The sequence below is a fragment of the Mobula birostris genome, chromosome 3, assembly GCF_030028105.1.
Source record: "Mobula birostris isolate sMobBir1 chromosome 3, sMobBir1.hap1, whole genome shotgun sequence".
Lineage (NCBI taxonomy): Eukaryota > Metazoa > Chordata > Chondrichthyes > Myliobatiformes > Myliobatidae > Mobula > Mobula birostris.
In genome coordinates this window covers 72,259,351-72,283,251 of record NC_092372.1, presented here as the reverse complement: position 1 = coordinate 72,283,251, position 23,901 = coordinate 72,259,351, and the positions used below count along the sequence as shown (strand labels likewise).

Sequence of the window (23,901 nt, the reverse complement as noted above, 5' to 3'; positions counted from 1 at the left end):
CTCGGACCCTCACTCCTCAGTCCACTCTGTCCGGTGGTCTACCAACTCTCTCCATTCGCGTCCTCTCTCTTCATCTCTCCACAACAAAAGACCATGAAAATCCCTCTTCCAAACCCAAAAGAACACTCCTCTCATTGGCTAACATACATTCCAAAGTCCCCATTATCTCTAGTCATAACCCAAACATTGCTGCTACAGAGAAACCATTACCTTAGCAGTGAAACATTAGAGGCCATAACATTAGCAGTAAAACCTTACAGCATGTTACATATAGAAGGAGACTCTTTCATGATAAAATGAAAACAGATCTCTGGAAAATGATTTAAATCAATTACAAATATAAAACACAAAATAATTGACTGCACAAGTATTCACCCTCTTCAAGTCAGTATCTAGATGCACTTTTGACAGCAATTTACAGCCTTGAGTGTTGATAGGTCTCTATCAGCTTTGCACATCTGGACACTGCAGCTTTCCCCCATTCTTTACAAAACTGCTCATGCTGTGTCAGAATGCATGGGAATTGTGAGTGAAAAGCCCTTTTCAAGTTCAGCCACAAATTCTCAATTGAATTAAGGTCTGGACTTGGCCACTCTAGGACATTAACTTTCTTGTTTTAATGTCATTCTTGTGTAGCTTTGGCTTTATGCTTGGAGTCATTGTTTTGCTGGAAAACAAACTTTCTCCCAAGTCGCAGTTCTCTTGCAGACTTCATCAGGTTTTCCTCCAGGATTTCCTTGTATTTTGCTGCATTCATTTTACCCTCTACCTTCACAAGCCTTCCAAGGCCTGCTGCAGGGAAGCATCCCTACAGTATAATGCAACCACCACCATGCTTCATGATAGCAATGGTGTGTTTTTGATGATGTGCGGTGTTTGGCTTATGCCAAACATAGCGTTTAGTCTGATGGCTAAAGAGCTCTATTTTGGTTTCGGACCAAAGAACCTTCTTCTTGCTGACTTCAGAGTCTCCCACATGCCCTCTGGCAAACTCTAGCCAAGATTTCTCATGGGAGTTCCCCCCCCCCCAACCGCCAAACAGTGGCTTTCTCTTTGCCACTCTCCCATAAAGCTGTGACTGATGAAGCACCCAGGCAACAGTTGTTGTACGCACAGCCTCTACCATCTCAGCCACTGAAGCTTGTAACTCCTCCAAAGTCGCCATAGGTCTCTTAGTGGCCTCCTTCACTAGTCCCCTTCTTGCACGGTCACACAGTTCTTGAGGACAGCCTGCTCTAAGCAGATTTGCAGCTGTGCCATATTCTTTCCATGTCTTAATGACTGATGTAATTGTACTCTAAGGAATATTCAGTGACTTGGAAGTGTTCCTGTATCCATCTCCTGACTTGTGTTTTTCAATAATCTTTTCGCGGAGTTGCTTGGAGGGTTCTTTTGTCTTCATGCTGAAGTTTTTGCCAGGATACTGACTCACCAGCAGTTGGACCTTCCAGATACAGGTGTATTTTTTTCTACAAGCAATTAAAACACCTTGACTGCACACAGGTCTCCAAAAACAGATCTCACTTTAACTAATTATGTGACTTCTAAAACCACTTGGCTGCACCAGTAATGATTTAGTGTTTCTATTGGGGGGGGGGGGTGGAGGAGGGGGGTTGATACTTAAGCAATCAATTATTTTGTGTTCTATAATTAATTTAGACTGCTTTCTGGAGATTTCATTTTGACACAAAAGTTTGTTTCTGTTGATCAGTGCCAAAAAGTCAAATTAAATCCAATGTGATTCACTATTGTCAAACAACAAAACATGACAACGTCCAAGGAGGCAAATACCTTTTCTTATATAGGCACTGTACATCTAAAAATGAAACTGCAACAAGACTAGATACAGGGTACAGAGCAGCACAGTAGCACACATTGCACTGCAGCTACGGCACAATTCCAGTGACCTGGGTTCAATCCTAATCTCAGATGTTGTCCGTATGGAGGTTGTCCTCCGTGACCATTTGGTTTGCTTTAGGATGCTCCAGTTTCCTCCTACATCCTATAAAACTGTGGAGGTAGGAAGGTTAATTACCCCTGGTGGGTAGGCAATTAGTAGAGTTCATAAGGCAGGGGAGAGGGGCAAGAGAATTTATAAGAATACAGGGAGAATAAAAACGATAGGAACAATTATAGGTTTAGTGATAACAAGGGGATTGATATCAGTTCCAGATTCAATGGATTGAAAGACCCATTTCCATGCTGTATCTCTTCGTAGTTCACAGGAAATAAAGAGGCCACAATAGACAGAGCTAAGCAATCTCACAACCAAGAGATAAACAGCAATGTTTTGTACTTCTACAGCATCTGATAGTGCACCATAGTGGAAAATTCATCAACAAACGGTCAGAGGCAGCTACAAGACCACCCCCCGTCATGAAACCTCTATGTGATTTAGAGATAGGTTGGTGCATATCTGAGCAAATATGCTAAATGGATGATTATTCTTACTACTTTCTGCAGATTACCACCATCAAGAAGCCACTCCTGAACCAATTTCTTTCACTCTACATAGTATCAAGAATAAAATGAGAGTCATTAGGCTCAAAAGTATGGGCCTTATATAAAATCTCAACATGTACCACCTGCATTATAGAACTGCACACACCTTCAGCCGAACTATTTTAGAAATCAGTATTCCAACATCAGACTCACAAGTTCAAAAAAAGTGCCCAAGTACATCCTCTTCACAAAAAGCAAACTAAACTCAAACCAATTAATTACTACCCAATTAGTGCACTTGCAATCATAAGCAAAGTGACGGAAGACATTACTAACAGTACTATCAAGATACATCAGCTCACTAACAACTCTTCTTTGCCCAGGTTGAAATGCTCCAGGCTTCATCACACTTGCAAATTTCTACAGAAGTACCATGAAGAGCATTCCAGCTGGCTCTGTCACCGCCTGGTATGAAGGGACCACTGCACAGGATCTGAAAAAGCTGCAGAAAGTTCTAAATTCTGCCTGCTCCATCTTGGGCACTAGCTTCCTCACATCCAGGCCATGCCCTCTTCTCATTGCTGCCAACAAGGAGGAGATGCAGGAGCCTGAAGACACTCAATGTTTTAGGAACAGCTTCTTCCCTCCACCATCAGATTTCTAAATGAACAATTAACTCGCTAACACTACCTCAGTATTTTTCCCTCGTTTTTTGCACTAATAATTTAATTTTTCTTTTTTCAAAATATATACTTGTTTTTATTTTCTTATTGTACTTATTGTACAGTTCTTATTATGCATTGCAATATACTACTGCTTCAAGACAACAAATTTCAAAACATACGCCAGTGATATTAAACCCAATTCTGCTACTGATTTGGGTGTAATGAACTAAAATGCTGAATTCCAGGGATAAGGTAATGTTAGCTGCCCTTGACCAAATGCCAAGTTAAAAAGCCCTGTAAAACTGAGTGAATGGGCATTGGTGAGAAAACATTTGAGGTTAGAAAGCTGTATTTCAAATTAAAAATGGTAGTTGGGAGTTAAGTACCATCACCCCAGAAGACCCAACAATCTTTAGCTGTGTCACTCTCCAACTCCAAATCTAAAAAACTAACTCTCTATTGCAGTAATTTTATTCTTGTGGCTAGTCCAATTGAGTTTCTGATCACTAGCAATCCCCAAGACGTTGATGGTTTTGGAATTGGTGATGGTAATTCCATTGAATATCAAAAAGGTAGATTATCAGTGGTCATTGTAAGACTATTGTGCAAAGATACCAAAAACAACCTCTCACTCAATGTCGGCAAATGGCGTTAGTCTAGGGGAAGACACTCTCTGGCCAATCAAACTTGAGAAATCTCATTAGTGTGGATGCTGTGTGATGTTTTCCCCGTTACAAATCAGTACACCATATGCAATTAAACGATTAAGCTTTAGAATTCTTAAATTGACCATAGGGTTAGTAAAGAAAACAAAAAGAAAAAGGGCCTATTTTAAGGAAACAGTCCAACGTGCACGTTGTAGCTCATGATTTTCCCATCCATTCGTTCTCCATCAATTTCCCCCGGGCGATTCCTGACAAGCACTCTACTCCAAGCACGTCACAGAAAGTGACCTCCAGGACAGAATTAGCACCCAAAGCTGTGTAGGTACATCCACTGATGCTTCTGGACACATTTTCAGTGATGTTCCTGGAATCATCGGGTGTTTTGGGTCTTTCAACACCATACAACCTCCTCCAGGTGACCCACCCGGGGCTGATCAGACCCCAGCTTGTGTCCAGATGGCTAGCTACTTATGACTCCATGGCTCCCCTCTTTTGAGCCACAGCCATCTTGAAGCCCTCTCTGCCACATCGGTGGTACTGCGGATGGCTCTCCTCTTCCCCTCTCCCTCGATGCCCAAAATGCTGAAGGCTCTAACTAAGGAACGAGCTGCGAATCCCCTACAACCAACCTCCACTGGGAGACACCTCGCTCTCCATCCAGCCTGCTGACAGTTGCTGACCAGTCCTGCGTACTTGGAGAGCTTCCTTTCAAAGGCCTCTTCCAATCCAAGCTATCTTCCCATGGGACTGTCAGCTCCAGCAGCACCACTTGCTTAGTAGGCTCAGACACTAGGACAATGTCTGGTCACAGGGTGGTGGCTGCGTAATGGGGACAAGTTCCCGCTACCTATTAAATGCTCCCAGTGGCATGAGCCTCAAAAAGCAACCAAGTTTGGCTCCTGGCCTTCACGTGGGGCTTTGCTTCTAAGCTTGATGGAACTGTTTCTACTGACAGGAGAAAAGGCAAAGGCGGATTACTGGTGCCTTAAAACCAGTCGCTTCAGGCAGATGGGACTCATCAGCGGTGGTTGACAGCTCATCTAGAAGGAAAACTCTGACCTCAAGTCTCCGCTGCCACGTGGCTATACGGGAGTAAACTCCAAGGGAAAGATCCAGAGCTGCAGTCCCTAAGGTAGTCCTACGTTGAGTTCAATGCTGACTGGCAACTCCCGCAATATTGCTGGTACCAAACTGCATGGGATGCATGGAGACGGGCAGCCTGCTACATGGGCAACAGCTTGCGCTCTAGATTGTACTGCCCAGGGTGGCATATCTAGACAGCAAGGGCACAACATCCATTGCTGACTCTGACCGACAGAGGCCTCAAGACTTGAAAGTGAAATATAATGTCGAATTACCCAGCTTCATCAGTAACAGCAGAAATCCATTAAGGTATTGATGGAGCATTTCATAAAATTTCAGCCTCGCAATGTGCACCAGACCAAACAAAGAAAGTATAGCACAAGGGCAAGCTGTGATCCTCATAGCTGAAATAATCCACAGTGTATACGGAAACGTTCTCTGCCAAAAGTGCTATTGAAACTGGGACACAGAAAAAAAGGTAATCCATGTGATGTTATAGGTTTTAAAAGTCTGTCGTCATCCCCCGCCCCCCCCCCCCGCCCAAGCAACGCTGCTCAGAATTAAGTTCCTAAACTGAGAAATTATCAGGACATGTGACATCAATTCACATAAAATCTAGCAGGAAGAAGCAGAGAGACGAACCCAGTTTGCCAAAACAACCATTAAGGTGGATTCATTGACCATATTAAATTAAATGCAGTGCAAGAAAATGCAGTAAAGAGTACACAATCTTCAAAATTTAAAGCTATTTTAAACATCACTAAAATGAGATTTACAATCACATACTCTGTGCAAGACAAAAGAAAACATTCAGGAAGTGCACACTTAGAAAGGCATCTGGACACAACCACATTTTACCACTCTTACACTTCTCAGAATCAGAATCAGGTTTATTATCACCGGCATGTGACATGAAATGTGTTAACTTAGCAGCAGCAGTTCAATGTTATACATAATCTAGCAGAGAGAAAAAAAAAATAAACAAATCAATTACATATGTTGAATAGATTTTAAAAACATGCAAAAACAGAAACACTGCGTATTAAAAACAGTATTTCTTCACTCTTTTTCCAATCAAAACCATCATCTAATTTATTGTGCAGTGTGATCCTCCCCAAACATCTTAGTATTTAATTTAGATTCTTACTGACCACTGCCCAGCTATCCATCCAGAACAACAGCTGCATCCTCATTATAGTTTTCAAAGGTTCATTTATTATCAAAGTATGTAACTCTGAAATTTTTCTCCTCCAAATAGCCAAGAAACCAAGAAAGAACATCAACACCCAAATCCCTCCTCACTGCACAAATGAAGAAAAACTGAACAGGCATATCCAACTCCCCTGCACACAAAAAAGAACAAGAAATATCGGGCAATAAACACAGGATACAAAAAAAAAACCCGTAAGCCTGAAAACAAGAAATCCACAGTCTAAGTCCACATCCAAAACACAGAAAACCTGGGCAACATTCTCCCTCTCCATAGCAGAGCATTGTCACCAGCCACAAAATGGCAGTATCCCCTCGCCATAGCAGAGCGTTGTCACCAGCCACAAAATGGCAGTATCCCCTCGCCATAGCAGAGCCATCTCACCAGCCACAAAATGGCAGTATCCCCTCGCCATAGCAGAGCCATCTCACCAGCCACAAAATGGCAGTATCCCCTCGCCATAGCAGAGCCATCTCACCAGCCACAAAAAGGCAGGCAGCCAGCCAGAGTTTCAATCCCCTCGTAGCTTTAATCAGTAAACAATGAAAGCTTTAAATCGGCTTGCAGCCTTCTTGCCATGAGATTCCCGCACGCCGCCTCTGCCTCCCGGAATCCTCTCCAAGACTGCAGAGTCCCGAAACACCCAAACAATCTCCAAACTACAAATCACAGCCTCCAGCAGTTCCAGAATTAAATTCAAGACAATAAACAAATGTAAAGGATATCAAAGAAGTGAAATACATTTTCTTGATCTAGCCAGAAGATGTCAACCAAAGGAGCATTGTACGCAGGCGCCATCTTGACCAGAAGATGAATCAATGTTCATGCTCTCATTCTTAGGGATATCAGTTATTATCTAGTTGTTATGGGTAACCGTAACTGGATTTTAATTATCCTTAAATCTAAATATCCAAGAAACCATTAAGTGTCTTAATTTCTAAATCAGAGTCTTCCACTAAACCTGTTTCACGAATGCCCTCTTGGAAGTAGAGACTCACCCACCACCTGCCCACAACTGGCTCCTGCTGCAACACTCGATGGCCAACTCTCAACATGTTCAAGCAGGAATGACCAATTAATGCCATCTCTCTTTCATTTTCCATGTGATTTGGAGTCAAACAGAAATAAAACACAGAACGGGCACTTTAGTCCATCAATTCTGCACCCATGACCAACCACCCATTTTGGTTTTATACTAACAATATACAGTATTAAACCAGGTTCAAATATAAATCCCTTCAATAGCTTTTAACCAAATCTTTCCAGCCCAAGTGAATGAAATAAAACTGGTCATGCTTCAAAGGATGTTATTAAATAACATTGTATCAATAAAAGTTCAAATATTTTGGAGCATAACAGGCATCAATATTGAAAAGGTGAGGGTTTTCATGTTTGAAATCCATAGGAATATTTCAACCAGAGTTATTCAAAACCTTTTGTTTCTAAGAGTTATCCACCAAATTATTGGCAGTTTTCATTACTCTTTCAGGTTTATAAAATAGTGATCTTCATAAAGAATTACATGGAACTTTAAGCGTGTATAATATTTGTAGTTGATGGAAAAAGGCATAAAAATATCCTTTGCACCATAAGGTTAGCCTGCAAGTCAGTGGTACAGTTCCCAAACATGACTGATCCTAACAAGCAACATCAGGAAACACAACTGCTAAATAACCTGTTTGTACTTGTTCTCTATTTACGATACATGATCCTTCTACCAAATCTCTTCAAGAGCATACTGAATATTCTAACCACAACATCAATTGCACATTATGTGCCTCCTGACTTCCTGGTTTCATAGAACTTGCCCTGATTTCTAGTCAAAGGTACGAGACAAAACAGACAAGAAAACTGCATTAAAATAAATATGTAACCAAAATTATGTTAATTAACATAAATTTAAAAAAAATAAACATAACTAATTTCAAGTACAACATTAAAAAGCTATCAAGCACCATTAACGTTCTCATTTTCTAAGCCTACTCATCAGCATTTTTAATCAGTTTCAGTATGAAACAAGTTGCAATATACATCAATGTTATCAAATGCTTCCCCCCCCCCACCCATGAGGAGAAATGGGTACCCCTTAACCTTACCCTCATCCTTGTTGCTCTCCCTTGCCCTCCCCCCTCTGTATTTCTTCCCCCATAGTTACTTAAAGCAACAGGCTCACTGACTACTCACTGCAACTGAAAAGCACTCGGAGCTTATGCATACAGAGTATTAAAAAAAAGTGACATATTGCAGGTACAATGCCCACTAAAATAATGACAGTAGGTTCTCTGGCTGAAGATGACCAGCAATTAAGTTATCACAACCTGAAATCCAGAATCATTACATTGGAAAGCAATGTTCCCTCTAATTTGTAAAGACCAACGTGCACAAGTCTTGAGTTGTGCTATTTTTTGCCCAGTGACAATATGTGTGCACTGAACTTCATATATAGAGGTATTAATTTTAACAGTTAGCAAAACACTGTCAATAAGAACTTTGATCTCCTCTGGGTTTCACTCTCATTCATCTGCACACTCACAAAACATATAGCAGAACTGTAGCAGGTAATGACAGATTTTAATCGCCAGAGCCACTGTCCATATGGGATTTGCTTGCCAAATGATGCTTTAAAAAGTCAAGTTTCCAAATATCACTCCACTTCTTCCCACGTGCAATTCTCCAAAAACTTTTGCATCACACCAATACACAAAAGCAACACCAGTTTCTACGTTGTAGATGAAATATTTCTCATTGTCAGCACCATCCACATCAGGAACCAAAAAAGAAAATGTGATTGTGTATGATCATGAAATATACTTAACATGCCAATGAAGTAGAGGGTGACAACCTTTCACGCGCAGTTTAAAATCCTTTGTGTGCGTGTAGCAAAAGATGAGTGCATGTGCACACGCACACCTTAGAGGGAACATTGCTGGGAAGACAGGCCTGTGAATCACCAACATGTCCGAGGGTGAAAGACCTTTGCCTTTTTGTTCTCCAGGCTGATCCACTGCTCATACCCTGATGATTCAAGTGATTAGAGTGGAGGTAGCCAGAGCAATACAATTTGAGTTGCCGTGAGGTTCATTAACAGTGCTAGCCACACCATTTCATTGGTATCCTGTTTGAACTTTGTTAGACTTGCTTCCAAGCAAATTTTAGCATACATAATAAAAAACTATAGTCGCATCAGTGTATGCTGCAAACCATCACTTTTTCTCCTTCTGATTCAAATAACCAACTTCGTCCTACACTTTCTGAAGACCATTTTATCCAATTTGCAAACCAATTTCACAATTTCAAACCTTTCTCAATTACGACCATATACTAGCTTATCAAAAACCATTTCTGTCCAAAAATGTTTATGATAAATCTTATTATCTTTAGAAAAATTGTGATTATGTGCATATAAAGAACAAAGTACAAACATACTTTCATCATCACAGATTACCAAGGTTACAGCTGCAATTCTAAACCCATGGACAAAAATACGTTTGTCATGTTACAAAGTTTTAACATTCCCCGTTTCTAATTTTATCAGTTATGTTTAGAGACCCGAACAACAGGAATTCTGCAGATGCTGGAAATTCAAGCAACACACATCAAAGTTGCTGGTGAACGCAGCAGGCCAGGCAGCATCTCTAGAAAGAGGTACAGTCGACATTTCAGGCCGAGACCCTTCGTCAGGACTAACTGAAGGAAGAGTTAGTAAGAGATTTGAAAGTGGGAGGGGGAGGGGGAGGGGGAGATACAAAATGATAGGAGAAGACAGGAGGGGTTGGGATGGAGCCAAGAGCTGGACAGGTGATTGGCAAAGGGGGTATGAGAGGATCATGGGACAGGAGGTCCGGGAAGAAAGATGGGGGGGGGGGGGCGGGACCCAGAGGATGGGCAAGGGGTATATTCAGAGGGACAGAGGGAGAAAAAGGAGAGTGAGAGAAAGAATGTGTGCATAAAAATAAATAACAGATGGGGTACGAGGGGGAGGTGGGGCATTAATGGAAGTTAGAGAAGTCGATGTTCATGCCATCAGGTTGGAGGCTACCCAGACGGAATATAAGGTGTTGTTCCTCCAACCTGAATGTGGCTTCATCTTGACAGTAGAGGAGGCCGTGGATAGACATGTCAGAATGGGAATGGGATGTGGAATTAAAATGTGTGGCCACTGGGAGATCCTGCTTTCTCTGGCGGACAGAACGTAGATGTTCAGCAAAGCGGTCTCCCAGTCTGCGTCGGGTCTCGCCAATATATAAAAGGCCACATCGGGAGCACCGGACGCAGTATATCACCCCAGCCGACTCACAGGTGAAGTGTCGCCTCACTTGGAAGGACTGTCTGGGGCCCTGAATGGTGGTAAGGGAGGAAGTGTAATGGAATGTGTAGCACTCGTTCCGCTTACAAGGATAAGTGCCAGAAGGGAGATCAGTGGGGAGGGATGGGGGGAACGAATGGACAAGGGAGTCGCGTAGGGAGCGATCCCTGCGGAAAGCAGAGAGAGGAGGGAGGGAAAGACGTGCTTAGTGGTGAGATCCCGTTGGAGGTGGCGGAAGTTACGGAGAATAATATGTTGGACCTGGAGGCTGGTGGGGTGGTAGGTGAGGACCAGGGGAACCCTATTCCTAGTGGGGTGGCGGGAGGATGGAGTGAGAGCAGATGTACGTGAAATAGGGGAGATGCGTTTGAGAGCAGAGTTGATAGTGGAGGAAGGGAAGCCCCTTTTTTTAAACAAAGGAGGACATCTCCCTCGTCCTAGAATGAAAAGCCTCATCCTGAGAGCAGATGCGGCGGAGACGGAGGAATTGCGAGAAGGGGATGGTGTTTTTGCAAGAGACAGGGTGAGAAGAGGAATAGTCCAGATAGCTGTGAGAGTCAGTAGGCTTATAGTAGACTTCAGTGGATAAGCTGTCTCCAGAGACAGAGACAGAAAGATCTAGAAAGGGGAGGGAGGTGTCGGAAATGGACCAGGTAAACTTGAGGGCAGGGTGAAAGTTGGAGGCAAAGTTAATAAAGTCAACGAGCTCAGCCTACATGCAGGGGGCAGCGCCAATGCAGTTGTCGATGTAGCGAAGGAAAAGTGGGGGACAGATACCAGAATAGGCACGGAACATAGATTGTTCCACAAACCCAACAAAAAGGCAGGCATTGCTAGGACCCATACGGGTGCCCATAGCTACACCTTTAGTTTGGAGGAAGTGGGAGGAGCCAAAGGAGAAATTATTAAGAGTAAAGACTAATTCCGCTAGACGGAGCAGAGTGGTGGTAGAGGGGAACTGATTAGGTCTGGAATCCAAAAAGAAGCGGAGAGCTTTGAGACCTTCCTGATGGGGGATGGAAGTATATAGGGACTGGACATCCATGGTGAAAATAAAGCGGTGGGGGCCAGGGAACTTAAAATCATCAAAAAGTTTAAGAGCCTGAGAAGTGTCACCAACATAGGTAGGAAGGGATTGAACAAGGGGGGATAAAACCGTGTCGAGGTATGCAGAAACGAGTTCGGTGGGGCAGGAGCAAGCTGAGACAATAGGTCTGCCAGGACAGGCAGGTTTGTGGATCTTGGGTAGGAGGTAGAAACGGGAAGTGCGAGGTGTGGGAACTATAAGGTTGGTAGCAGTGGATGGGAGATCCCCTGAGCGGATAAAGTCAGTGATGGTATGGGAGACAATGGCCTGGTGCTCCTTAGTGGGGTCACGATCGAGGGGTAAATAAGAGGAGGTATCCGCGAGTTGTCGCTGTGCCTCGGCAAGGTAGAGGTCAGTACGGCAGACTACAACAGCACCCCCCTTATCGGCGGGTTTAATAATAAGGTTAGGATTAGTGCGGAGGGAGTGGAGAGCAGAGCGTTCCGAAGGAGTGAGGTTGGAACGGGGACAAGGTGCGGTGAAGTCGAGACGGTTGATGTCCCGTCGGCAGTTAGCAATAAAGAGATCCAGAACAGGCAGAAGACCAGAGCGTAGTGTCCATGAAGAAGAGGAGGGTTGAAGACGGGAGAAGGGGTCATCAGTGGGGGTGGAAGAGTCCTTGCCGAAGAAGTAGGCTCGGAGACGGAGACGGCGGAAGAAGAGTTCCGCATCATGGCGAACACGGATCTCACTGAGGTGTGGGCGAAGGGGGACAAAGGTGAGGCCTCTACTGAGGACAGAGCGTTCTGCCTCAGACAGTTGAAGGTTGGAGGGGATGGTAAAGACCTGGCACGGATGAGAGCTGGGATCAGAGGGGGGAGGGGGGAGGCTGGGGGTGTCAATGGAGAGGGGAGGGTTGGAGTGAGAGGAAGATGGAGCCTCTGAGGACCCAGGAGCTGACGGTGGGATCTGAAGGAGATGGGATTGCAGAGTGGTGGTGGGGGAAGGGGAGACGGGAGTCACAACAGCCGCACATAAAGACCCGGCCTGGAGTTCAAGGCTGGAGTCGTAGTTGATGGTTGCGCAATTGCTTTGAATGCTTAGAGACCCATCACTTCTTTATACACAGGTCTCCCTTAACAAACTGCATAGGCATAGAATTAAAACTCAGCAAAACCACAATTAATCCAACCCCAACCCCTGAATACTGATAATTTTTCTATGCTGGACATAATGTAATCATTGTAATAGCATCAAATATGCTATTGCTAGGGACATAGTTCATGTTTCTATTTCCTTTGTACACAATAATCAGTTGTAAACATATTGAGGGTGGGGACTGTGATCTATTCAACCACGCTTTGTTGACAAGCAGGTTTTCTTTATTAAGCACTAAGTTGTCCCAGCCCATCTTGAACCTAAATAACTGGCTGAGAGAGATACCAGACCAACTATGTTAAGTTATTCAGCCTATTGCATCTGCTCTTCCATTTGATCGTGGTTTTCCTTCTCAACAGTTTTCTCCTGCATTCTCCCCAAGACCTGAACACTCATACTAATCAAAAACCTATAAACCTCCACTTTAAAAATACCCAGTAACTTGGCCTCCACAGCCTTCTGTGGCAATAAATTCGACAGATTCACCATCTATTGGTTAAAGAAATCCCTCAATTTTCTAAAGGGACGCCCTTCTATTCCGAGGCTATGCCATCAGGTCCCCGGCTCTCCCACCTTTGGAAAAAGCCTCCCCAAATCCACATCATCTAGGCATTTCATTATTCAGTAGGTTTCGATGAAACCACCCCACCCTCGTTCATCTAAAGCATTACAGTCTGCTGGAAGAGCTCAGCAGGTCAAACAGAATTTGTAGGAATGAAGAATAAATGATGCTGCTCAACCCACTGAACTCCTAAAGCAGATGATTGCTCCCAATTCCACCATCTGCAGTCTCTTCTGGCACCACATATAGTTAGGCTCCAGCAGCCTCAAGTGTGGCCTGCTAGGCTCATTCGTAGGTGATCATGGTCTTTCCAAGACCATGATTGTTTCTGGCAAATTTTTCCTCAGGAGTGGTTTGTCATTGCCTTATCTTGGGGAGAGTCTGCCTGGCATCAGTGGTCACATAACCAGGAATTCCAGGAATTGTGATCAGCGCAAGCTGCTCATAGGATCATCTATCACCTGCTTCCATCGCATCATGAAGCCCTGATTGGGGGCAGGGGGAGGAGGGGGGCGGTGCTAAGCAGGGGCTACACATTGCCCAACGATGACCTGCAGGCTAGCAGATGGAAGGAGCACCTTTCATCTCCTTTGGTAGAGACCAAGCTCCACCCAGCCACCCAGCTCCAATTTACTGTGTCAATTAGCACAGCACCAGAAGGACACTCACCCAAGTTAGAAGTCTCAGATCTTAACTACTGTACTGCTACTGCAAAACAAATCTCACATCATATGACATTGATTGGAAGCCTCAATTTGAGAATATAGGAATGTGTGTCTAGTCGGCCAGCCTCGTACTTCATTAGCCACTGCAAAAAGCCTGTGGTATAAATCCGGGGAGTCAATGGGAACATAGGGAAAATAAGAGTGGGATTAATGTAAATAGTGCTTAACAGTCAGCACAAACTCAATGGGACAAAGGGCCTGTTCTGTGCTCTCTGACTAAGTAATTTTACTAATCCTGATTTAACCTTTTAAACCCATATCCCTATTACAAAAAAAACAGGTAAACTCAGCATTTAAAATGAGTAACTGAAATGATCAGAAACCACTTGTGGCAATTTGACACACTGCTACCACTTGTTGTATGAAGTGTTTCGTAACTTCACCACTGAAATGTTTGGTTTTATAAATTTTCTATACCCTGGGGTCCAAGAAATCAAGATCAACATAACTGTGAAATATCAAAATATCTCTGGAGTTAAATGATGCCATCTTGAAATTAAGCCATCATTTCTCTGTTAAGTTAGCAAATAATTCCATTACTCTGTAGTCATGTAATTCATGGGTGTTATCCTGGGTGTTCTGGTAAATATGCACCAGTCAATATTACTGAAATACTGCGGATTGTTGGAACTCATGGTACACAAACTGGCTGCTGCATTTCCTCCTTCAAAACTACTTAATTGCAAAATGAGTTACACCCAATGTCCTAACTTTAGGGAAGGTGCCATATAAATTCAAGTTCTTGTTTTCTAATGTGCAACAGGAGTCTCCTCAGCAACAAGATGAAACTGCTCGATATCAATTATACGCAAATGCTGATGTGCTTGTATCTTACCATTCCTGCTCAAATGCTAATTTTTATTGTAGATGATGATTTGATTTTTGAGATAAAGCATGGCAACAGGCCCTTCCGGCCCAATGAGTGTACACCTTCCAATTACACCCACGCGACCAATTAACCTAATAAATTGTAAAAATCACAGGTCTCAGGAATGTGGGAGGAAACCCACGAAATCACAGGAAGAGGTGGCTTACAGACGTGGTGGAAAATGATCCCAGGTCTCTGGCGCTGTAAAAGCATTACACTGCTATACTATGCATCTTCTGAAAGCTTGCAATTTAACAAAACTATATGTACATGCACAACATCTTTCAACCTTTGCTAAATTATTAAACACAATCTTAAAGACCAATATTCCACTGGTTCATTCTTCACAGGATCTGACTGACATTTGAGCATTCTGCTATTAACAATTACTTTTTCCATTTAAGTACTTGTCTACAATTGGGTTTGCCTTCCTACATTCGTTTCTGACAGTCTTCACAACAGAAGAGTTAAAACTTACTCCGGGAATGTAATTGGAAAGAACTTTAGAATCCAGGAATGCAAGTGTAAAGAAGCATTTTGAATCATTGTGTTTTTGATAACCGAGTTAGTCAATTATCCTACACCCTACTCTTTCCCAACAGCCATGGGAAGTCCTACCCCATTGAGAAATGGAAACAAGTGTAGGCCATTTGGCCTCTCAAGCCTTCTCTGACATTCAATAAGTTCATGCTGAATCAAAAATTTCCTCAAATCTGCTTTCCTGACCTTTCCCCATATCCCTTGATTTTCTCAGTGATTAAAAATCTATCTCACTGTTGAATATATTCCAAGATCAGCCAATCCCCGTGTTAGTATCTTTCCAGTAATATTACGAACTCATAACTCTTTAAGCAGCCTCATGTGCAACACCTTGAAAAGGCCTTCTGAAACTACAAATAAATGCATTCACAGATTCTCCTTTGTCTATCCTGCTTGTAATTTTCTAAAAAAAATTCCAACAGATTTGTCGGGTAAGATTTTCCTTCAAGGAAACCATGTTGACTTCTCATGTACCTCCAAGTACCCTGAAACCTCAGCCTTATTAATGGACTCCAACATCTTTCCAACCACTGAGATCTTGCTGACTGCCCGATATTTTCCTTTCTTTTGCCTCCCTCCATTCTTCGAGTGGATTGATATTTGAAAAGTATGAGGAACCATGCTAGAGTCTTATGATTCTTCAAAGATCATTAATAATACTTCCACAATCTCTTTCCAAACACTGGATTGTACGCCATCTCGTCCAGGTGACTCATCTACCTTCAGACCATTCAGCTTCTCATGAACCTTCTCCTCAAATAGCAACTATACTCACTTCTACCCTAACACTAACTTCTGGCATGCTGCTCATGTCTTCCATAGTGAAAACTGATGCGAAATACATTGTTCATTCACTGTTTCTTTGTTCCTCTCACTGCCACTCCAGCATCATTTTCCAGCAGTCCAATATCCACTCTCACCTCTTTTACATACCTAAAAAAATCTTTTGGTATCCTCTTTGATATTTTTGGCAAGCTTACCTTCATATTTCATCTTTTCTCCTCTTCTGACTTTTTTTTAAATAAAAATATCTTCTGCTGGTTATTAAAAGCTGCACAATCCTCTAACTTCCCACTAATTTTTACTATATTATGTGTCCTCTCTTTTCCACTTATGCTGTCTTTGACTTTCCTTGTCAGCTGCTGTTGCTTCATACTCCCTTTAGAATACTACTTCATCTTTGGGACGTATCTATTCTGCAACTTCTGAATTGTGCCCAGAAACTCTAGTCATTGCCGTTCTACATCATCCCTTCTAGTGTCCCTTCCAATAAACTTTGGCCAGCTCCTCTCTCATGCTGCTGTAATTTCATTTACTCCTCTGTAATACTGGAAAATGTAACTTCTCCCTCTCAAATTGCAGAGTGAATTCTGTCATATTATGATCTGCCTCCCAAGTGTTCCTTAACTTTAAAATCTGGTTCATTACACAACACTCAATCCAGAATTGCCTTTCAACCATAGGCTGCTCCAAAAAGCCATCTCACAGGCATTCTACAAACTCCCTCTTTTGAGATCCAGACCAACTTGATTTTCCCCAATCAACCTGCATATTGAAATCCCCCATCGCTATCATAACATTTTTACATTCCTTTTCTATCTCTTCTTGTAATTTGTTAAACCTTTCATTCCGGAACTATTCTCATGAACCTCCTTTGGACCATCTCCATCACCTATTCATCACTTCCTCATTCTTTCATATGAGCCAAATGTCAGAGATGCAATTCCAGTTCCTTAGCACGGTCTCTAAGGAGCAACAACTCAATGCACGAAGTGCAGATGTAGTTATCAGAGAGACTGGAGACCCTCCAGATTTCCCACATTTCACACAAAAAAACATACCACTAAGTGTGGACCCATTCCCAGTGCTAGAAACTTCCTTAGAATCTCTGCCTGTGCTTCCCCGAGCCTGCTGAGCCAAAAGAATCCCACTCTAACACTGGCCCGCTCCGACAATGGCTGCTCTGCTTACACCTCCCTTCTTTTTATTGGCACAAACAAAACCCACTTCCAAAGACATTTGTTTTTTTCAAATGGTTCCCACCTTGCAAACAATGTCTCTCTCACTTGCTACTTTGATAGATGCAGCTTTCTTATGGCAGGCATAATTTAAAGACCCCAACCACCCAGGCCATGCCCTCATCACACTAATACAACCGGGCAGGAGGGACAGAAGCCCTCCTAGGTTAAGAAATAGTTATTATCCTAGAACCATCAGGCTCCTGAACCAGCATGAATAACTTCATTCACCACTAATTTTAACTAATTCTATGACCTACAGACTCACTTTCAAGGACTCTACAACTCATGTTCTCCATCATCTTTATTTGTAGTCTGTTTTTCCACACTGGTTATCTGTCAGTCTATTCATGTATAGATTTTCATAAAATTCTATTGTATTCCTTTATTGTTGAAAATGCCTGCAAGAAAATGAACCTCAATGTCGTAGATGGTAACATACACACACTTCGACAAATTTTCTTTGAACTCTCTGAAAACCTCGATGCATCCTCCTGCTCGCTTTCCCTTCTGTGTCACCCATAAATTTAGCTACAGAAAATTCACTTCCTTCCTCAAAAATCATCAATATGCATGCGTTGTAAACAGCTATAGTCCCAGCACTGGTTCCCAAACACCCCAATTTGAAAAAGATTACCAATCTAAGTGATCCTCTTATTGCTACTTCCTGCTTTCTAACAGTTAGCTGGACCTCTACTTAGGCTCCAGGTTTTTCCACTTCAAGGAAGAGGCAGTGGACATCATTTACTTAGATTTTCAGAAGGTATTTGATAAGGTGCCTCACATGAGGCTGCTTAGCAAGATAAAATCCTATGGTGTTACAGGAAAGATACTCGCATGGATAGAGGAATGGCTGACAAGCAGGAGGCAGGCAGTGGGAATAAAAGGGGTCTTTTCTGGTTGCCTGTTCCTCAGACCACTACATTTTCTCATTGTTTGTCAATGATTTAGATAGTGGAATTGATGGCTTTGTGGCAAAGTTTGCAGATGATACGAAGGTAGGTGGTGGGGTAGGTAGTGCTGAGGAACCAATATGATTGCAGCAGGACTTAGACAGATTGGAAGAACAGGCAAAAAAGTGGCATTTGGAATACAGTGTTGAGAAATGGATGATAATGCATTTTGGTAAAAGGAACAATAGAGCAAACTATGAGGAGAAAATTCAAACATCAGAGATGCAAAGGCACTTAGGTGTCCTCATGCAAGACTCCAAGAAGGTTAATTCACAGGGGAATAGAATATAAAAACAAGGAGACAATGCTGAAACTTTATAAGACACGAGTCAGGCGACACTTGGGAGTTTTGGGTCCCTTATCTCAGAAAGGATGTATTGTCATTGGACAGCATCCAGAGATAGTTTTGGAGGATGACTCCAGGAATGAAGGGGTTAACATACAAAGACCATCCATTTGGCAGCTTTGGACCTGCACTCATTGGAATTTAGAAGAATGCATGGGGATCTCACTGAAACCTACCGAATGTTGAAAGGACTATATAAGGCAGATGTGGGGAGGATATTTCCTCTGGTTGGAGTATCCAGAATGAGAGGGCACAGCCTCAGAATTGAAGGGTGACCTTTTAAAATAGAAGGAGAATTATTTTTTTAGCCAAAGAGTGGTGAATCTGTGGAATGCTGCAGTGGAGTCCATGGGCATATTCAAAGCAGAAGTTGATAAGATTCCTGATTGGTCAGTTGAAATCAGGTGAGACGGCAGGTGCATGGGGTTGAATGAGATCTGGAATCAGCCATGATGAAATGGCAGAGTAGATTCAATGGGCTAAATGGGCCAATTCTGTTCCCATGCCTTATTTAACACTCAGACTTTCTAATTTATAAAACATTTCCAAATTAAAAAGGATTTACAAACCAGAAAGGATTTCCAAACACAAGTAAAATTCTTACGATCTAGAAGACCATACCAATGAGTTGCAGACTAATGAGCTATCTGTCACAGAAATCCTTGCTGGGACAAACCAACCCAGACAGATAGTCTTAAAAGTTTCTGGCAACAGAGATCCCAAACATCCACAATTAATGCTGTGTAGGCTGACCCTCTGAGTCCACAGACATCCCAACTTGTAACCCTGTTCGATGCGCTAATAATCTCATTGACATAATCTCATTGTCTTGTGTTTGGCTGATGGAGACAAGTTTCCTGGTCACTTCACTTTGCAGAGCTGTGCCTCCAACTGCAAAATGATTGCTGCTTGCAACTTACATTAAGAACCAGGATTTGGTCCTTGTTTACAACAAAAAGCTGAGCGAAGAATATTTGTTAGAAGTTTAACTTTATCAGCAACAACTCTGACCCTTTGGAAAGGCCATGCAGCTGAGTTTAGCAATAAGCCTCTCTGGGCCCCTAAAAGTGAGTATTCATCACAAAGGATTATGGGGAAGGCAAGCAGGAAGAGCCGTCCACACCCAGATTAACCACCTTGAATGGAGCAGCAGGCTCAACGGAGCAGATGGCCAAGTCATACTCCTCATGTTCTTATTTGCTTCCTCCATTCTGTTAGACAATGTATTCAAAAATCACAATTCACCATGTTTTCTGGTAAAGGCCTTTTTTTATTTCTGCCCTTCGGTCACCGATCCCTCTGACAGTCTTCAAAATTCGTGACTTTGCACACCTTTATTAAACCTTTTGCTTGCCCAAGGAAGAAAGAAATTAAATTTTCACAAAAATGTACTGTCAAATCCCTGGTATTGTTCAAGTACCTCTTTTCTCTACCATGTTGACTGAAGTGCAGCATTGACAACATTTCATTAAAGAATCAATTAATATAACCTCCTTTACACCGTTATTAAAACCAAGGATCTTGTATGCCTTGTCAAAATGTTTACACAATTGCCTCTTCTCATGGAGTTTAAATGTCTTCTTAAAACAAGAAGTTTACCTTCGTTGCTGCAGCTGGCCTACATGCTTACCACAGGCCCACTCCAAAATGGCCTGGCAGCCCATTCACTGAATCAAACTGCTACAAGAAAATAATACCAAAGAGCAGACTGATCACCCAGTATTGGTCATGGTAAAGGCACAACCGATTGGCATCGTCAAATCTGTCAGTCCTCAAGATCATCCTGGAGTTGGTGCTGAAATTAAAATGAAAATCTCACCAAAAGTGCAACTGTATCAGACACAGCAGTTTGTCATTCTGTCATTGCCTCAGACTCCTCCTGCTAGACACTCTAATGCCACTATTATTTCTCACATTCTCTTGCAAGTTGACCATTCAGCCAGCCATCTGCTATGTAACACTTAGAGGATTCTCATCAACCCTATCCCCCAGCTTATTCCCTGTAGCAAATTCTTTCACAATGCTACTCCTCTTCCCAATTCTCCTACTACCCACCCACCAATAAACTAGGACTGCATTTCCTTGGGACATGAGAGTGGAGAACTTGGCATACAACCACATAATCAAAAAGGGAAAATGTGCAAATACACACCCACGACATTGAACCCAGGGCACTGAAACTGTACCGCAGCAACATTAACTGCCTTGCCACTGTGCCACATCCCTAGGGGTTTGAGATCACGATATGATCAGAGGGGCCGGGAAAATAGAGGTTTTCAAGAAGGGGCAAGAGTACAGCAGTATTTACAAACGTACTTCAGAGTTAGAACTACAAAATCTGACGGTTAATTTAATTTCATTTTCTACTTTTAAAATTACTGAAGTTCAGCCAAGATCAAAAATATTTAGACATTTCTCCTTGAAATGTCAAAAAATGACATCAGTGGCATTGCTTCAACAGCTGAATGAAAACATGTAAAAAAATATAAAGATACAATTCATTACTATGCACACTAAAGCAGCTCACCACAAAGTCTAGGACAGGAGTTCCCAACCTTTTGTATGCCATGGACCCCTACCATTAACCAATGGGGCCATGGACCACAGGTTGGAAACCCCTGGTCTTGGATGACAAGCATGGTATGTCAGAACCGTAACAAACAGTTTAAGTCAGTGCACAAAACAAACTAAGTTTTCTCACAACCATCTCTTTCCAATAGAACTTCCACCACCCGCCCCTTGCCCCCAACACCACAATAAGAATCTACCTCGTTTTGATTACTCAGCTGTGGAAGTAATTGGAGAATGTACACACAAAAAGTTTACTTCTTCACTCTCATCAGAGATCTCTGACATCTGTACTTCTGATTTTCAGCATTTGGCACACTTTCCTATCTGTGTAATCCTTGGGTGAATTTTGTTCTTGTCATAAATTGCATTATAACAATTTATCAATCATCAGGGAAAAACACACTTTAGAAAATAGACTCAAACACGAGGAAATCTGCAGATGCTGGAAATTCAAGCAACACACACAAAATGCTGGTGGAATGCAGCAGGCCAGACAGCATCCATAGGAAGAAGCACAGTCAACGTTTTGGGCCGAGACTAGAAGGGTCCTGATGAAAGGTCTTGGCCCGAAACGTCGACTGTGCGTCTTCCTATGGATGCTGTCTGGCCCGCTGCGTTCCACCAGCATTTTGTGTGCGTTGTTAGAAAATAGAGTGACAGCTTTAAGTAAGCTCTCAACATGCATTGCAAAATATCCTAGCAAATAAGGTTAAAGTGCTACAGTGGCTCTTTAAATTTGTTGCTGCTGATATTTTTAATAACAAAATAAAAAGATTATGTGCTAACCGTGACTCATCTGGGAGCACTCAAATGAGAAAGTGTGGGTTGAAGTGCCATTCAGCAGTCATAAAAACAAAGATCTACACAGATAATTCAGAGCCACACTACAGAAGAGCTGCACTATCAGAATAGAAGCCTTTGGGATGAGACTTTAACAACAATCTCCAGCTAATCTCCGAGGTAAAAGTAAACAATCCCAGAACTGTCCAGCCCAACATCAATCAATATTATAAAAAGGCCACAGGCCAAGTGCTGGGAAAGGAGATAGTATAGGTGGGTACCCACCGTCTCCATGGACGTCGTAGCCCAAACACACTGCTTCCGTGCTGTTTGACTTCATGGCTCTAAAACAGATTTGATCAGGATCAAATTGTCACTTGTGTAGGCTTGCCTATGCAAGTTAGTTGCAGTCAACACTCGAGCTTTCTATATAACAAAGCCATTCATTCTAAGCTACTTTGCAATCCCGAAAAATGGTTACTTGGTATTGCTGCTCCTATTGAAGAACGAAAACACTTACATCAGTCTTTATAAAAATTAATTACAGGGTTGTATCTGGAAATACCCTGAGCTTCTAGCATGCTTAAACTTTTCCAGAAAAAAAAATCCATTTCTGATTTCAATTTGGGGAAGACAAGATACCCAGGGTAGGTCAGTTACGTCCAAATCTGGGCCCACGGAATTTAACACCAAATAAAATTGATTTCATAACTTGGCAACTTAACCAAGGTGGTTACAAATAATGTTTCTTGAGAGAACATGTCTAACAGAATTAAGAACCCTAAAAAATAACTTATTTCAAAACTATTCTACACTTCGTCTGAAGTTTGATTAAAATCCACAACAGCCACAGCTTTATCTGTACCTTGAAAGCGTTGTTTCACATTCCCCAACAGATACAACCTACCTGGAGAAGCCAGTTTATATAAGTCCCTTTAGGGCTCACTTCACTGCGCGCACTCTCTCCACTCCGTGCAGTTACATCCCCAGGACCTGCACACACTTACTTCATTTTCCTGTGGGTAAAACATTTTTGGCACTTAGTTTCGACAGCCATACAGCGTACATTGAAGGCAAAAATGCAGCCTCTACCATCCTGGTTCCGACTTTCGCAAACACACCGCCCACCAGTGGCAATCACAGGAAATCACGAAGATCTGGAGGACTGGCTCCGGTACTACCAGCTCTGCTTGAGAGGGCGCTGCCATTCAGATAGGCAGCTCTGCTGTGAGATAATTGACACGGTGTTTACTGAATGGACAGCATATTGAGGCAGCTAAGAGCACTGTGATCGGCAACAGCCGGTTAATTCATTATATGTTAACTTCAAGTGGAAACCTAAACCGCGGGTTACGTAGAAAGGAGATTAAAAGTTTCTGTACTGATTCCTGAAAGAGCAAGTTCCGCAAACAACTATACTTGCATAGTCAGAGTAGCACATCCAACACGTTCACACTCAGAAGCCGTGAATAAACTGCGGGACACATCGCATGCTCCACTCCAGGGATTGCGGTCAGCTGTGACGGTGGGTGGATCCCTGTCAACAGCGGAAAACTTGGATGCAGGGCTTGGCAAAGTTCAACCGAAATAAATGACGTCTCAAAAATCAATGGATAGCTGACTCCACCCGATCTTGAGTAAATCACAACAACCTCAAGGAAGAAAATATTTTCAAAATTCTCGCATTATTTAGGAAGAATATTAAAGTTGGCTTATGTACCGAGTTACACCTGATAGACCATGTTAAAGAAAGGGAGGAATGAGAGTTGATATCAGCAGGGACTTAAATAGCTAGCATAAACTTGGTGGGCTGAAGGGCCTGTTTCAGATCTGTATGACTATGGCTTTAGGAGCATGGGTAGGCAAATTCTCAAATAGGCACCTCCAGATTTAGCATCGAACACAGCGATTTCAGATCAGTGCCCGTATTTCTTTAGACAATAGCCTTTGTAACTATTCTCTGCCAGCCAATTTCTCAAAAT

The 23,901-nt window shown here is 42.5% G+C and overlaps 1 protein-coding gene across 6 annotated transcripts in view; it reads right to left on the bottom strand.

The window, feature by feature from the left end:
• arap2 (ArfGAP with RhoGAP domain, ankyrin repeat and PH domain 2) overlaps positions 1 to 23,032 on the bottom strand; it is a 389,695-nt gene extending 366,663 nt beyond the window's left edge. For 2 of the 6 annotated variants that reach the window (XM_072252908.1, XM_072252914.1), the window contains exon 1: positions 22,827 to 23,032. The gene's annotated coding sequence lies outside the window, so the exon portion shown is untranslated. Of the gene's footprint in view, positions 1 to 5,130; positions 5,154 to 20,167; positions 20,209 to 22,204; positions 22,264 to 22,826 lie in introns of those variants that run through there. The other 4 variants (XM_072252909.1, XM_072252910.1, XM_072252912.1 and 1 more) reach the window with 4 other exon arrangements.
• Positions 23,033 to 23,901: the final 869 nt, after the last annotated feature.